Below are 18944 nucleotides of genomic sequence, written 5' to 3' on the forward strand. Positions count from 1 at the left end.
TTTGGCCACAATATTTTCTCTTTGTTCTGAAGAGCTGCTATTGAGTCTGAAAGAAATAAATACTAAATGAGATGACAAACGAAAACTGTTTTGTTTATTTATTCATTTGGTTTGTTACTCTGTTTACAAGTAAGTGAATTGGCCCCCAGAACCTTTTCGATTATGTTCTGGGCCATTCATAAACAGGTATAACATAATTTGTTACAGCACTAGAAATTATACAAACACACAAAATTTAGTTTATGACTTAAATTAATACAGGACTATGCTAGATAGGTATAGTCAACATAAGCAGAGTCAATGATCATACAGACTGAAAACACTTTGGGAGGGTTTGCAAACCAAGATATATGCATTGGATAAGTCAAAGGTGTTTTTTATAGTGAATCAGATACTAAGTGAGTGATAAAAAATAATTTTGTGTAAATGACTGACTGAAAAAAGAGGTAGAGCTAATTCTGTAGCAATAAAGAAAAATATAAGTTGTGTGGTCCAACGTACAACCTAGTAGACTTGTTTTAAAACTGACATGTCTTCAACATTTCTTAAATCATCAGAAAGAGAATTCCATAACTGGTCAATGTTTACAGAAGGTCTTCTTAAAGTGGCTTGCAGATTATTTTGGCTTTAATAGTCTGTAACCTCCCTGTTCTGTGACCTTAATGAATGATGTTAGAGGCATTAAGGGTCATTCTAATAGAGACGAAATGGTAGCTCCACATCTTTAGCTGCTACCAGTAACCCCTGGAAACATTCTGGGTAGCCCCACATCTTTAGCTGCTACCAGTGACTACTGGAAATATTCTCGCTAATCATGAGTGTCTATAAAAATACTTGAAGAGGCATTTCCATCCAAAAAAATATAAAACATCCTGAATTGTTGTATACTTTTTTGTATATGAGGGAGCTACCAAGTCTCTTGGGCACTGTTCCAGTGTGAAGTAGCTTTGGAGGTCACTCTCTCTCTGTCTGTCTTAGTGATGCTTACATTTCTTCAGCACATTGGAACCCCCTCAAAAGTGGCTTTCATGTGCAATTTATTGTTCCCCTTCTTTCTTCCCCCTCTAGCTTCTGTAACTCACTTTATCAGCAGTGGAAAATCTTTTTCTTTACATGCGCTCATTTTACCCACTGAAAGATCTTTTGATTATATCTTATTTCATTATATTTCAAATTCCCTTCACACTGAACTAAGATTCTTTCTCTTGAGATTACAGCAACATCTTGATTATGTTATTCCTAAAAATTGTAATGTGAGTGACTTTGCTAATTCTTTAGCACCCTTGGCTTATCCAGGCCACATTTCTGATAGCATTTCAAATATAAAAAACTTACATATCCAATTAATCATACCTGTATCTCAGAATTCTTAGAATGCAAACTTAAGTATTTCATACCCAACAGAGATTTGACCCCTTGGCCTACTAAAGATGTTTTTAAATGCCAGTACAATATCAACTGTCCAAAGAACTCTTCCAATGTAATATATTTCTGGTTCCCTATTGAAATGTCAGCACACAATGGTGAAAAATGCAGGTGAAGGGTTAAAGCATTAAATAGATGGATTAGTAATAATTTAGTTGATTTACTAGTAAAAGCAGAAGATAAGTTATTGCTTTTCACTCGTTATTCTTATGTGTATGGGATGCCAACTAGCACTGATAGGATTTATGCCTCTACAGATTTACTTAATAAAGTAAATTATTTTAAAACATTTCCTTGTCCTTTATCTTATCATAATACACTAAATATTGAGATGTACCTCTCTGGACTATACGAAGAGAGACATGATTGAGCTCTCAGAGTATGTGTTCCAGGCAGGTATGACCCTAGCCCTAAGCAGCATTCTACCTTCACCAAGAATGATATCACAATACCAGCAAAAAATGATTGACTTCAACAATTGGCTTAGTTTCTGGTGTCTTTCTAGGGGGATCCAGTATCTGTCTTCCTGGGATGACATGGTTGACAGGTCTCGATACTTTGCCAGAGATGGCCTCCAATTGTCACCCATAGGGGTCCAGATCTTGGCCAAGGCTCTTGCCTCCCCCATTGTGCCTTTTTTAGACTATGTCCCAAAGACAAATCTTCCAACATAAATGATCTGTCCAAAAGCAAACTGAAGGTCATGCTGCTTAATGCTAGGAGCCTTAACCTGAAAATGCACTCACTGGAGGCTCTTCTCGTAATGGAAGATGCTGATGTCTGTGCGGTCACAGAAACTTGGTTCAGGGCTATGGAGAGCACCCCTGTCTTAAGAGACTATACCTCTTTCCACACTTTCCGACCCCAAAATGAGATTGGAAAGACTAAGGGTGGTGGAGTCTCTATCTTCATTAAGGACAGGCACACCTCCAGAGTGTTTTACCAGCATGATGCACTGGAATTACTCCAGATGCAACTGACAGTTGGCAAGGTACCCATTCAAGTTATAGCCAGCTATAGACCCTCCTCCATGACTCAGGACACCCATTCCTCCTACCTGGACCTACTTGATTCCATCAAGGTACCCCCTAACACCCTGATCCTTGGTGGCTTCAACTACCCCACCATAGACTGGGTGAACTATTCCTGTACTAATGCACTCACCCAACGATTCTTTGACTTCATCATTTCTAATGCACTAGAGCAGCTGGTCTCATCCCCTACAAGGGGAGATAACATACTGGACTTGGTTCTCACCAACATGGGTGACCACTGCACCACCAACCCTAGCTGTAACCAGGGTAAAAAAACTTCTCAAAAGCTGACTACAACTTCCTAAGGGAGGGTATCGGCAGCTTCATACCACCGCTCCCTCAGAGGATGCAGACAACTATGCTGAACAGTACACCAGTGCAGTACACAAGCACCTGTACAACTGCATGGACTCAGCCATACCCAACAGAACTAAAACCTGCTCCTAAAGGAAATACAAACTTGCCTGACGGACATCCTCTATCAACAGGCTTTACAACAAAAGGTAGAAACTGTTGTCCAAGGGTAAAAAGGAACAAATTACAAATTACAAAATCTCCCTCCTGTGCCTCAACAATCAAATTAGATCACTAGTGAAAACCTCCAAAGCCAATTATGAGTCGAAACTAGCCACTGAAACAAAGAGAAATCACAAGTCCTTCTTCAGTTACGTTAGGAACCTCCATGGCAAAGTCCAAGTTTGTTCCGAATTAGTACTTAATGGTACCACTTACACTGATCCTGTTGACTTAGCACAAACTTCACCCCCCTTATCACCCCCACAAAGGCCCAGTTGACATCCCCAGTACTTGTCCCACACCTCACATCTCTGTAGATCAAGTATTAAAGGCCCTATTCAAGGCAAAGAACACAGTTTCCATGGGACCTGATAGTATCCCAGGCTGTATTCTGTACTCTCTCCAGCAAGAACTAGCTTCACCATTGAGCACCCTGTTGAACCACAGCCTCATTACAGGCTTTATGTCAGCAGAGTGGAGAACCACCATTGTCATCCCTTTGCACAAAGGTGGTGCCACTACTGACCCAGGAAACTATCCCCCCATTAGCTTGACAAGCCTGATCTATAAAGCCATGGAGCGTATTATTATGGATCTCATAAACAAGGACATAGGCAATCTCCAAGCACTTGACCCCACCCAGCTCAGATTTGTCAGGGGCAGATATTGCCTATTGAACCTAGTTGACTTCTCTGAGACTGTCACCAAGGTGCTGGATGAGGGAAAGTCAGTACATACAGCTTACCTTGACCTGGTGAAGCCATTGACACAATCCCTCATTTGGGCATCATCAAAAAGCTAACATAACTTGGTGTTAATCCCTATCTCATCAGATGAGTGGCCAGCTGGCTGACAGATAGGACCCACAAGGTCAAAATAGGTGCCACCACCTCTGACAGCAGACCTGTCACTAGTGGTATTCTTCAGGGATCTGTACTGGGTCCCCTAATGTTTGGCATCTACTTCTCAGAGGTCTAGGCAAAGACAAAGGGCCTGTGGTTGACCAAGTTTGTGGATGACTGTAAGTTGGGTGCTGTCATTGACTCCCCATATGATGTTAACATACTGCAAGAGGGTCTCACAGCTACAAATAACTGGTGCCAAAGTCATGGCCTTAAGTTAAATGCAAAAAAATGTATTATCATACCATTTGGCAAAAACATGGCCCCTGCTGATTACCACATCAAGGACAACTCCCTAAGCACTCAACCTGTGGTGAGAGACCATCATGTGGCAGCAGTGGTCAGAAAAGCCTTTTACTTGGTTCATCTCATAAGTAAAGGGATTGCATCCAGAAAAAAGTAGGTTATTACCTCTCTGTACTCCTTCCTCATTAGACCAATAATTGAGTATAAAGCCCATACCTCCCAACCGTACCGAATTACTTATTTTTTACCAAGTTTTGGGGGTCCAAATAATGGGGTGCCATGATTCCCGAGTGGCACCCCTTCATTTACTATTTTTTCTCAGCTTTTTTTTTTTCTTTTTTTTTCTTTCGTGCTTGAACTGACGTCATCACGTGCACGATGATGTCAGCTCTGTCAGCCTGTCGGATTTGAGCTAAAGGGCTCACATGCACGCATTTCCAGCTGGTTGCTACTTTTTGAATGGATTTCCAGCTGTCATCTGCGAGCGGGAACAGGAACAGCATAGGTAATGGTACAGCAGAGTGGATTATTTGTCATGCTGTCACCTGCGATGGAGAGCTAGGTATTTATTTTAACTTCCAGAGCTGTCGTCTATGAGCGGGAAATGGTACTGCATATTTTTATTTTAAAGGGCTCATTTGAATGGTTCTGATTTCGAAGCAATACTGAGCTTAAGGTATTTTTCAGTGCACAGCTTTTCCTGTGATATCAGGAATGGAGTTAGCTATTGAAGTAAGTGTGTGTGTGCATGAATGGAGTTAGCTATTGACCTAAGTGTGTGTGTGTGTGTGTGTGTGTGTGTGTGTGTGTGTGTGTGTGTGTGTGTGTGTAATGGTACTGCAGAGTGAATTTATTTCCAGGGTCTTTATCGTGCTGTCATCTGCGATGGAGAGCTAGGCATTTATTTTCATTTCCAGAGCTGTCGTCTGCGAGCGGGAACATAGTGGGTAATGGTACTGCATATTTTTATTTTCCAGAGCTCTTCTGAATGGTTCAGTACATCATTATGTATGCAAATTTTATATTAATCAGCATACAGATTTGTACCTATTTTTCATGGGGCTTGTCCAGATTTTTGATGTTTCCAGGTTGAGAGGTATGATAATGCCCCATTTGGTATGTACCTCTCAAACACCTGCACCAACTGGAAAGGCCACAGAAATACCTCACAAAGAGAATCCATGGCCTACAACACCTGTCCTATATGGATAGGCTGAAATCACTATCACTCTACTTGGTATCATACAGATTGGTCAGAGGTGACCTGTGTCTCTCCTACAAGGAAATATCGGACCCTGCCCTACTAGAGATGCTCCATATCTGTAATTCTAACTCCTCACGCATTGCCCACTCGATAGGCCCAAATCTAATATGCAACATCAACAAAACCGGATGGAGAGACAGACAGGTTTGTCTCCCAGAGGCTGCCCCGTCTCTGGAATAGACTTCTCATACATGTCAGAGTACCTCGCTGACCCTCTACAGGTACAACCTTGATGAGTGGATGGGAAACCACAAATTTGTCCCAGGGGTTCCACCTATGTCCCTTACTGACAGGGGCAACAGGTGCTGACTGAGGTTTCTTTTTTGGGGATAATCTCTTGGCTAGGCTTGTAAGGGCCCTAGGGCCATTAGTCTAGTAACCTCCTATGAACCCATGATAATATAGTAATGGATGTAAGGAAATTTAAGATTCTTTATAGAATCCTAGTATGTATGTATGTATGATGAAATTAAAAGAATTTAAGAGTTAGCTTAAGGAAAAAAATTGAGATTTGTTTATCTTTGAATGATAATGTACACACATTCACAGGCAGTCCCAAAGCAAAAGCCTACAGATTTCTCAAAAGAGAAAATCAAAGCAGTAAATAAAATACAAAAACAAAACAGGCAGACATTATATTATTGCAATAGATGCACTTGATATGTAAAGATATACAATATTTAAATAACTTAGGTTATGAAATGTTATCATCTGTTCTTGTAACAAAAAGGTGAGAGGAACTGCTATACTTTGGAGAAAATCTACTATAATGCCTGAGATCATCAAATCCATTAATGATCCCAAAGGAATGTATACATCTGCAATAATTAAATATAATTGCTAACGGTATACACTACCTATGTTTTACTGGATCCCTGGAATAGGTGCAAGAGTGGCTAAAGGTCACTTAAACTTACTGCAAAGTCATTGGAAGGGTAGTTGAATTTTAGCAGAGGATTTTAACTGCATATCTAGTATAGAAGATACAAGTGAACAAAAGAAAGCTAAAATACCTGCTTTCTTCCCATTATAAGAAGATTGTTCAGAAACATATCAGGATTATAGAGAGGAACAACATATACAGTAACTGGGGGATCATAAACCACCTCACTGCATGAATGTTTGGTAAAAGTCTGTGGTGATCATCTTCTAGTGCTAAAATATATTTTTGCACTTAGCCATAATTTGATTGTAGTTGGCCTTTACAGAAGCAAGTGAAGACCCTGCAAGCAGCAGCTCCTTAACATGTTAAAATGGTTGCTGTCCATAAATGGTGATACTTAATTTTCCAACTGTTTGAAGGGAAAATGTAAATGGTTAGCACTTTTGTCTGGTTCTTGTTTATGTTGTACTCTGAAATCTTTCCATATTTGACCAATTCTAATAAGAATTGCAAATCCAACCACGGAAAACTTGAGCAGTCCAAACACTGGAACTTACGCTGTTCTTTTAAAAAAACTGACAAGTTTATTGCACCAAACCGGTACACTAATACACTGAAAGAAGTTAACCTAGGTTTCATCCTACATTCACGGACCTCATCAGAACAAGTAAGCCCAAACTCCCACTCCCTTTAAAAATACCTATGAATTAAACAATAATTCAATTACATCATTGGTATCCATAACAACATTAAAAAGACATGCTCTTATAAATGTTTTCAAACAGAACCATGTTTTTAACTATAAAATTCAAATACTTATTGTAACAATTATATTTCACACAAATTTCATATCATCTAAAACGAACCATATATTTAGTTGGTCAACAAAGGGAATTTTAAAATAATAGTTATATTAATATATAAAAGCATGCTTAACATTCAAAATAATGTTTAAAAATATTAAAAATGATTAAATAAACCTTTTAAAAATAAACCTTTTAAAACTTGATCAAAGTTACTTATACTACAAGGTACCAGGTCTATACATGAACTTTATCCTAAAATATGTTTTAACTTTAACAAAGGAGAGATACTAATACTGTCATTAATGCCCGGATAGGTGGTGGCATCTAATCTTATTTGCCACTTCATTTCACTAATGTCCAAATGGACATCCAATACACATCCTTGATCATCCTTAATAATTTGTTGTATCACACTAAATTTAAATTCATGTTTGGGATGCTGTCTAATATGTCTATACAGGGCATTAGTATTTTTCATATGTCTTATGTCTAAAACATGCTCACCTATCCTTTCTCTTAATGTTCGACAAGTTTTACCTATATAAAATGTTGGACATTGATCACATCTAGCAATATATACAACATTCCTACTAAAACAATCAAAATGTCCCTTAATATAGATAACTTCATGTGCTACTACTATTTTATTTCCTGTGGTGGAGATATGCTTACAAATACTACATCTTCCACACCTAAAATTTCCAACTGCCCTACAAGACTCTACTCTATGAAGATAATTCCTTTCTAAAAGATTTTTAAAAGATCTATCTTCCTATATACATTTATGGGTGGAGTTCTGATTTTGCTGGAAACATTCACATCGAACTTCAAAAAGTTCCCAGTTCCTTCGTATAACCTTAACCAGAAATGCTGTATCTACGGAGTAAGTAGTAATAAAATACAAACAGTCTTTCCCTTCTCTTTCTTTACTTTTTGCCAGTTCCCACATTAACTGCCTGTAAATCAATATCCCTGATTTCTTGTGTATTAACCTTTAATATAGGTTGATAAAATCCTTTGTCCCTTTTAACCATAATCTCCTCTTTTATAGTACTAACTAAAACAGCCGGATATCCTCTTCTTATAAACATTTCCATAATAAATTGTAATTCATCCTTAAATCTCTGAAAATCATTGGTCATTCTGGCAGCCCTAACCATTTGGCCCTTAACAATAGCCTTTTTCTGATGGCTAGGGTGCCAGCTTTGATAATTCAAATAAGAGTTGGAGAAAGTGGCCTTCCTATAGATATTAGATGTAAGCCTCTTTTTATCTTGATCTACTACTAACTGAACGTCCAAGTAACATATTTCTGTAGAACTATATGTATATGTAAATTTAAAAATTCTACAGTGCTGTTAATGTACTTCAAAAATAATTCCAAATTTTTACTATCTCCATTCCAAACAATAAAAATATCGTCCAGAAATCTTGTGTAATGCTGAATATACTGTTTGAAATCACTCTGAAATACATACTCCTGCTCCCAATAAGACATCACATAATTCACATAAATGGGGGCACATGCTGCCCCCATTGCTACTCCTGTTACCTGTTTAAAATAACTACCCTCAAAGAACAGGAAATTATTATCCAATACAATTTCCATAAGTGTTACAAAAACATTTACTTGGTCTTGTTCAAAAAGCCCAGTTTTATTCAATTGTCTCCCCAACCAGTCCAGACCAATGTTATTTGGAATTACTGTGTAAAAATTGATTAAACAGAGCTAAGGTACCACACCAAGCAATGTTGACTGATATTTCTGAAAAAGAAAGAAATTATATGTAGGAGCTTTTCATGGCTTCTCAGAAATAACCTTTGTTAGGATCTTTGGCAAATAAGTGCTGTTAGTGGAACACAATAATTTCAAAGCTTTTGTCAGTCTTTTTTTGCCATCTAGCAAGGAGTTCCTCATCTTGGTTCCTGCATTTGAGTCTTTTTAGGAGTCTCAGACCTTATGGAATAATTCTATTGTCGAGGCATACCTGCAAGTAGGTCTCTTCCTATTGAAGACTTTTGAAGGCTAAAAGGTTATTCTCCATTGTGAGTAATAGTTCATAGTTCTCACTGATGCAACTAAAATTACACTTGCCACTACTTATCTCCTCCTCACTCTTCTACATGGTACTCCCATCCTTAGCAACCTCCAGGCTTCACAAAAATTAAAACTTGAACAATGCTATAACAAAGTTGCTAAATTTGCAGCACATATCCATTTCAGAACCCACCGTTGTATAGCAGTGAAAAGCCATAATTGGTTAGAATGGCCACATCAACTAACATATATACAACTTCTTATCACCTATAAAATTATCCAGCATCCATCTGCCTGTCCAGCACTAAAAATACATTCTAGATACTATGTTCCCAGTTGGTCATTGCGATCCAGTGACCAAAAACGCCTGTCTGTCTACAAACATAACAAATCTGATGGGCATTATCTGTACCCATACAAGGTTGCTAAGGTCAGGAACTCCTTACATGTATCCATCAGGTCTATACCATCACTCTCATCTTTTAAACCACTCTGAAAGACTTCCTAGCTAAACTCTGGCTCTGTTCTTGGTCAAATCCAGGATAAACCACATCCATAAAAGTGAACAAGTACCTTTTCATTCCTTATACCTCCTTATTCTCCCTTCTTAACTTACTTCCTTACTGCTATCTAATTCTCTTCTCTGACTTTCTCTCTAAATATGACATAAGCCTGTTTTTCCCTCACTTTATATTGCAGTTCCTATTTGTATTAGATTAACTTACCTTTAGTTTGTCTACAAACTCTTTAATATTTCCCCAAATATTAGATGATTGTCACATAACTTGTATCGATTCTTAACCAATGTTTCTATATTATGTATAATTTGTTATAATTATTTAAACTTTAGATGTTTTGTTTTATTTTTGAAGAAATTAATTTTTCTTAAAATGTTTTGTAATAATTTGGAGCATTTCTCCCTGGGCGTCTGCTGAAAATGGGCTTCTACCCAGTTGGACTTTCCCGGTAATCAAATGTCAATAAATAAATAAATAAATAAATTTGGTGCTAGATACAAACAGACATTATTGGAGACATTGGACACTCTGCTTAGTTCCTCTTATTTCTAATTACAGTGAAAGCCAGCAACCAAGTTTTACTCTAGTCTTCCTTACATTATCATTGCTTTGTATCAAGTATAAGACTTTTGAGGGAAACCCATCATTTTCAGTGCTGTAAATAAATAATCCCAAGCTTTCCTATCACACACTTTCTCTGAATCAAAGGCTAATGCCACCAATCCCCTTTTAAACTATTAGGATGTTATATGAGGGAGATGTTCTTTAACAAGGTTGAAGTATAATCCTTCCTTCAACAAATCCAATTTAATCTAGATTAATTAAGCAAAGCTAAGTCTCACAGCCTAAAAATCTTATAGTTGTGTTTTATGATAGATCAATCTAAATCTGGTCTTATTTACCTTATTTGAGAATCACCAAAATTATCCCCTCTTAACACCTTTTAGGAACATCCTCAGTTTTAAGAACACAATTTGCTATTGATAAAAAAAAATGTTAAAAAGAGTCTCACGCATTCACATAGACTTCTTCTGCAAGACTGTCCATGCCATATATCTCAACCATCTTAACTTCTTATTAGACAATTTCCTACTCCTCACCCCTTATTCCTTATTACAAAAATGGTTATTAGCCTATCTGCTTGATCATCTTCCTGCCAAAGTAAATTTAAATTGTTCAAATGTTGTTCTCCATTTACACTGATCTCTAAATCTACCTCATATCTGGCCTAGAACTAAACAAGGCATCTCCTAACATGTCTAGCATGTTTTCTTCTTTAATTGCTACTTGCCTTGTTACTGTGCCTTCAGATAAAAAAAATCTTCTGTATTGTATCCCTTCTTAAAATCACTGCCAGGTACTTTTGTTCAGGATGCAAGTCTTAAAAATATTAGTCCTAGTGCTGTTTTTGTCCTTTCAATGTTTTAATCTAGCAATTTGTCTATATTCTAATTTCTATCCTGAAGACCCACCCATCTCACTTCTATACCTCTACAAATGTAGTTAATTCTTTTTGAAGAGAATCTAGCCTATATTCCATTTTCTTTTCTCTTTTCCTAATGTATTATTAGAACTATTTTGCCATTGTCCTATTGTTCTGTCAGATGGTACCAAAGCTAAACCACTCCACCCCTTAATAAACTCCTGGAATTATATGTAAAAATCCTCCTCTTTACGTAGTTTTAATTTTAACATCAATAGTATTGGTTGGTTAACCTGACTTAACTTAAAGGTTATCTCTAAGGTAGAGGTAATGAACAGGTATACCACTGACATCAGTACTCTGCCCAGGTAAAAAGCTAATCAACACTCAAGATGTCCTGTATGAATCAAATTTTTAGCATTTCTGGATTAAGTCAGATAGCTATATGAATAGCATATGTGCCTCCCTCCCTGACTTCCCAACTCTATATATGGCAGTCACACCCACAAAACTACAAAAACATGCTGCAAATGTAACAGTGACAGAACATGGACCACTTCCAGACTGTGATTTGGTACTCAGAAGACTTTGTTCCATTCTCTTGCTCACCCCCCCAAATAAAACTCCTAATATGTAATGTACTCCCTCATTAATATAGTGAGTCAATGTTCTTCAGACCTGGCATGATATAGACATTGACCATAGTCAGCAATTAACCATTCAAATACCCTTTACACATTGTATTCTATCCATATATGTCAGCTTTCAAGCCATTGTCTCACACTAGAATCATCTAGAAGTGAGAGTGATCACTCCCTTCTCCCGACATCTAGGTAGCTTGAGTGGAAATCTTGAGTGTATCTCACTTTCAAAAGCTTCTGATGCTCCAAGTAATTTAAATGAGTACTTTGTAAAAGCATTACATTTCACCTATATTTCTTCAATAAAGCTAATATCTTTGATATTTTCACAGGTGAACACAGACCATTCAAATTACCAAAAAAGGTTTGAAATGCGCATGATAACTGCAACAAAGTTATGATATAGTTGCTTCTGTATATTTCCAATTAGAAATTTTATCCACGTTTCTTTAACTGTCAAAACTCAGTGGATAACAATTTACCCTTGCTTAATCCCTACAGTTCAACCATCAATGTAAACTTGACCCTTCAACATTTCAGACCTAACACTACAGGATCTTCTGAAGTCAATAAACTTGTACAACAACTATGTAAAATCCAAGCACCCTCCATTAGCTTCCAAATAAAAGATCATTTCTCTTTATTTGAGATGGGCATGCCAACCAACTATCCAGAAAAACAGTGTAATCAGCAAGTTAGAGGAGGGACAAAATATCTTATTTCCAATAACAAATTATATCACCTATGATTGGTGCACTGTGTCTCAAGAGTGTCATGTTAGCACCCCTCCACTGATCTCATCAGTTTCAGTGTTTACTGATAACAACCCTATCTAACTAATTTTACAATCTTACCTCACAGTAGCACACATAAGATAAAAAATACCTTATACCTTTATGAGTTATCCTTTTTCTTCTTTTCCCTTGGTTCCTTTTTTTCTGCTTCCTTTTTTACTTTTCTTCTTAAAAAAATGAATGCATAAAGCTTTAGAGGTTGCTTGCTTCAAACTATGTCATGTACTTAATGGCGCAACTCCATAGGTAATCATAACTTTTCTAATATTAAATTAGCATTGTTCCTTTAAGAAAATTGCCAGAAACTATTTGAGTAACCCTACAACTATTCTTGGTGATACGTTTCCCAGCACTTTATGCTGCTGTTTCATGTTTCCACACCTCCCCGTCTATCAGCAACTTATTTACAGAAATTATTCTTGTACAGAGACTACTCAGTTTCTCAGGCTTGAATATCACAATAACTAGGATATCCATAGCAGTAACAATGCCATGATAAATTCAACATTAATACTGATGTGGTGATATGAGGTAGTGCTATCTGTGTCAGGGAGAGTAGGGCAGTGCATGTGTAACATATGCCAGCTTAGCTAACTGGAGTTTTGTAAAGCATTTTATGTTATTTGATTATCACTCTGATTTGTACAGTTACTTGTGCTAAAATGTATTTGTAAAGTTGCTTGTGTTAAAAATGCATCAACAGTGGGTCCTGCTGGACAGAAAATAGATATACATGTATGTCGGACAGCATTACTGTAACTGATTAAATGTATATGTTTTAACAGAGAATTATGAAAGGGAAGAGGTTAATCTCAGTCCAGCTAATTTTGAAAAATAGATTGAAAGCTAAATGGGTTGGTTTAGGCCATAAAGATTTTACCTTACAGCTCTGATTGCAGCCAGAGACAAAAATGTCTGGGAAAATCAGGACTAAGAATCTTACTGTATTGTCCTTAGGGGTGAAATAATTGCTACCCTGGAAGGGCGTAAGTCTTGGAAATTGTTTTATAGCTTTCAGATGCTGCAACAGATCATAGCAAAGCTTTGGGTGTGTACTGTACCAGAGTCGGGTGACCAGATGCAATGTAATTTTATAACAAGCACTGAAATGATTTTTTAGATATTTGTGAGAGATATGACTGAACTCTCACAGCAGCACTTTGTTTTTTCAGAACCTGACAGGAAAGCTCTCTCACAGATATCTCACACAACCTCATACCTCATTTTGCCTTGCTGTAGTAAGCAACTCAATGGTCATCTTACCTTGCTGTAGTAATTAAGTTAACTAGGAAACAGTAATTCTTTAGTCAGTCAGGAAAATATAGTAAGATTATTTAAGTATTGTTTTTTCTACAGCTGTGTGAATCTATCCAACTGTGTTATTTTTTATATCTCCTGTGATTAAAACTCTGGTGTTGATTGTAACTAGATTGTCAGTATTCTCATGTTTCATATTTTATTATTTATTATTAAATATTTCTATACCTTTCATTGTGCCTGGTCTTTTAGAGAATACTTTTAGCATCTTAAGAGTGCTTATGCTTATTTTAGTGAGACTGTGGCCACTTCTGAAAGCCTTGCTGCATTGATCAAACTCTACCATTTGTATTAGTATTACTTTTACTCAGTATAATTGGGTACCCTTGTAGGAGCCTTAGAGTAGCTGACTGGTGGTGGCATAATTACTTTATAGTCTGGGCAGAGGGGGCACAGCTGGTAAAACTGTGTCAGCCATTCCCATGTGTGTTTGTGTGAAGATCAAATATCCAAGTGTGTGTGTGTCATCTACTTGGAACAAAGACGCAGAGCTCCAAAGTGGTCAGTGTGGAGTCTTGTTTGGGACTTAGAGTGAGAGAAAGTCTAGCCCCAGGTCTGGAGTGTGCTCCCTGTGTGCTCTTAAGGAAAATTGTGCTTGGTGCAGAGAGTTGCATCTGAAAATACTGTGTGTATCCATTTTTGTTCATAGTGGCCATCCCATACTGGTGTCAGTGGTGAGGATTGAGGCTCTTTGATTACTGGCCCCGATTAGGGACTGTCAAAATTTTATAACAAGAAAATGAGGTACCCCTGCCTAAGGAAACAGTGCTTCATTAGTATACAACAATGAAGCAAATCTCCTAACTTGAAAGCTTTCCCCCCAAAATGTCAGTCCCGCACTTTACAAATCTCCAACAGATTGTACATTCAGTAATAGTATCATATATATAAAGTCATAAAATCCTTGAAACAGATGTGTTCAGATACAAGTCTATTATAGAAAAATAGCAACGTAAGGCAAGAAATAGGCTCCTTTGAACCCAGGAACTGTAATGTGTCCACTATGAAAGAAGTGAACTACAAACATCAGCACATTTACCACCTATTCTGTCAGGCACAAGCTCCACTAACAGACTGTATTCCTTACAAAAATGCAGTAGTCTTTTTGCAGTCTGTAAACTGAACCATCTTAAGAAAACAAGTGAAGCAGAAGCAATTGCATACCAGTTCCAAAATGTTATTACTAAGCCTTGCCCTATTTAAAATGGGATTTAGCTAACTTTAACTCATCTAGCTTTGGTACAATTCCATGAACATAATCTGAGCAGCCATCCTCTTTGTAAAAAATGGAAATGGCTGCAGAGTTCTCATTACTGTCTGTTGCACAACCAAATTATGTTGCTTTACTCTTATGTCAGTTTGGGAAGAATTAACTTTAACACTACTCATAGCTTACTATCCCTCCTCCACATTTCTGCCCTCCTTCCTTTCCCCCTTTACTACCATTTTTTTTATCATTGTGCATTCTGTATCTATGTAAGTAAAGCAGAATAAATAGTACCATTTTGTCTTCAACTATTTTTGCAAGCGTACATAGCAGAATATATAGTAATGTTGACTTACAACTAATGCTTCCATTTATTCAATTCTTCTGTTTTATCTTCAATGTAGTACATGTAGCATACTGTTTTCTTTGCTTTATATTAATCTGTACCTCCAGGCTGTGACTGAAACTGGTCCATTGAGATTGGTGTTCCATCCTGGTTAACAAACAGTTTGATACTCAGATACATTCTCACCTGGAAACTCATGCATGCTGGCTTAAAAGGCTAGACCCCATTACTGTACTCCCACACTACCCTTCACAAAGGTTTAATTTCTCTTTGCACTTCTTTCAACACATTTTAGTTGTCTCTGCTCTAAATGGTGCTATTAATTTAATAACTATGACCTTATCTTTATGACCTGTTTATTACATATATGAAAAATAGCCTTGTGATTTATAAACAAGTTTGAAGTACATATACCTCATGTTTACTACAAGGCAATACTTCCTTAAGAGGGTCAAAGTGATTGGTTCACTATTGTTCTTAAATGCATAAACAGGTTAACAAGTCAAAAGCAACCAAGAGTAGAATTTCCTATAGTTCCTGTCTCCTGAGATTTAGGTATGGTATCAGTAAGCATCATTTATTATAAACACAAAAGGCCACTGTGTGAAAAGAAATAATTCCATAGGCCAGCAACAAAAGATTGTACGTGGGACAATGTGATTGTCTATGGAATGTGCTGAAAACTTTCAGTTTTCTGTTGGTAATTTCTAGTGATGCAGACAATGCTGGAATGAGTGGGTTGTGTCTTGCAACATTGTACTCCAAATGGTGATTTCATATATATTTCTACCCATTTTCCTGTTATACTAATGGTAAACATTACAGCTAAGAGCAAGCACCCAGACATCATCTTTTGAAGTTCCTGCCTGGAACAACATCATAATATTCCTAAGTCGAGCATGTCAAGTTTATGGCTTATTAAACACATACAGGTAGTTTCAGCAGTCATATAAACATTCTCAAAACTGTATTGGATTTTTATGCTGTTAATACAAAACCTTGCTCTATTTCTTATTGTCCTAATCAAGGTGAAAAAATCAGCAAGGCTTCTCTTGTTTCATTTTACCATTGAACCCTGAGAATATGAACCATGACTGGCAACTGTAGCCTTTTGTGTATTTAATTTGGATCTAACTGCATATGTGTCAGCTGTTCAATTAGTCAATATTTGGATACTTGGGTTCTTCTGAACGTTTACAATGGTATTTTCTTGCTATTTATTTGATATTCCAAGAAGAACACAAATAGTGTATTAGGATGTATAGAAAATATGCTAAATCACTGATTACCATAGAGCAACGAATGCAAATGTATTACTCGTTTAAAAGCAGATTTTCTGTATTAGCTGATTCCTGCAATGACACAACTTTGAGAACCCATGTTCATGATTTACTGATGTAAAAGCATGTCTTGTTAGTATTAATTATAAATGCACAAGGAGGCTAAACAAAGATATTTTTACAGGACGTTAGCAGTATAGAATATTAGCAGATAATGCATATAGGGTGCCCATCACTGCCCATTCCAGACTTACCACACAGAGACTTAGAGTTCATTGATACTTTAGCTAATTAGCTGCTCAGAACTGACTGCGCTATCAGTACTGGTTGCAATCAGCTGGGTGCCAATCCTATAGATCCCTATTACTTCCTGAAAATAAATCACTATCTGTGGCAGTTACAAAAATGCTGGGTATATACCCCACATACTTTTACTCAGTTATGACTATGAAGGCAACTGTTATGATAACCAAGGCTGCATAATGGCAATATCTTATTACATTGTAGCTCTTGTTTATATCACTGTAGTACTTGAGGAAATTAAATCATGCCATCATTACTTCAACAACTGATGGTAATACTGCTGTTAAAGTAGCATTATTCCATGCAAGCAAAAACAAATATGCTGCCCTGGCACTGGCAGACTGGCTGACCACATTATCACCAGATATCACGTCTGAAACTAACTTTTGGCTAAAGCCAATCCACTACATCTTGAAGGAAACACAAAAACAGTTAATCCCTCTTAAATAAACCGCACCAGAATAACAGCTCAGACAGGATTTACCACGCTAACAAACTTCCCAGAAAAATGGCAGAATGCAGCAATACTACCTTACATACTCAGTGACCATAATCCCATTTTGTCCTACTGGTCATTCAAATCACAAAAATCATACCATACATAATTATCATTAGACTCTTCACAAACCATTTGCAATGGACTATAAGCACAGAGCTTGAATCTATCAGTTAGGATATCACTTGACAACAATCCAATTACAGCACTTATGGGGCTACTAAACATCCTTACACCAATGCAAAGCATACTTTTCCCAAAAAGAAAACTAAGAATAAAAGATACAGCATGCCCCTGGATTGCTCCAGACATCAAACCAGTTATCAAAAAACTCTTACAATATTGTTATGATAACCTCACCCCGTATGCATTATCTGCTAAAATTCTATAATGCTGTTACTGTTAAGGTCCTGTAAAAATATATATTTTTAGCCTCCTTGTGTGTTTATAATTAATACTAACAAGACATGCTTTTACATCAATAAATCATGAAGATGTGTTCAGGAATCAGCTAATCCAGAAAATCTAATATTAAACAAGTAATACATTTGCATTTCTTGCTCTATGGTGATCGGTGACTTAGTATATTTTCTATACATCCTTACACACTATTTGTGTTTGTTACCTTGCAGTATCTGATGAAGTATTTTATGATAATCAAGACAAAAGCGCCTATTAGTTCTATAAATGGTGGTCTGTGTTTGCAGTGACCTGTGTGCATCATGTATCATTTTATTAACTGGTTTGTTATTTTATTGACTGTTTTACCAGTTTGTTTGTGTTATTTACATGGTCATGGCATGGCTATGGATGGTCCCTGCAGCACTCAACAGTTGTTTCCTGAGTTGAAATTTGAGGAATTACAATGGTCACTGGGTAATCTAACTTTGTTAGTCCAACAATTATCACAAAAACTGGAGTTTGTACAGACACCTGACACAAGAGAAAGCAGTAATGACAAAGCACCCATTGGACTTTATCTTATTTTCAACACTGTTAGAAATACGGAAGCATCAACTCCTATGGACAGTCATGTTCCTGTTAATGGCATATGTAAAGTACCACGTTTTTCTTGGCCATACAGTCCCAAGGATAGAAGAATGGCACAAAAACGTTAGATTTTAACCATGATGCACCATGGGATATTGGTAGTGGTAGCCTTACTGAGCAACTAGAGGAGTTTGAATATAAACTGTTTAAAATACATTGCTACAGTTGGAAGAGTTATCTTTTGATATCTATTAAAACTAATAGGGTACCTAAGGGACTTAGGATATAGCAATACCCCACTGGTCTTCTTAACAATTCATTGCTGAATCAGGAACTGCCGCAACTGCTTCATAGACATGGGTGTGAGTTCATGGAGCTCTTAGTCAAGCATAATGCCAAACAAATTGATGCGTTGAGCAATGAAATCAGTTTGCTGACAAGTCCATCAGTGAAGATTGTTCATATCATCAGTATAAAATTCAGCATTCTCACATTTTTCATTCCAGTGAAGTCCA

The 18944-nt window shown here is 37.0% G+C and overlaps 1 protein-coding gene across 2 annotated transcripts in view; it reads right to left on the bottom strand.

The window, feature by feature from the left end:
• The window catches only part of NRBP2 (nuclear receptor binding protein 2), a 1106111-nt gene that overhangs the window by 539937 nt on the left and 547230 nt on the right, over positions 1–18944 (bottom strand). The window lies entirely within an intron of this gene.

Source organism: Protopterus annectens, chromosome 3.part1, assembly GCF_019279795.1.
Source record: "Protopterus annectens isolate FY-2018-M chromosome 3.part1, PAN1.0, whole genome shotgun sequence".
Lineage (NCBI taxonomy): Eukaryota > Metazoa > Chordata > Ceratodontiformes > Protopteridae > Protopterus > Protopterus annectens.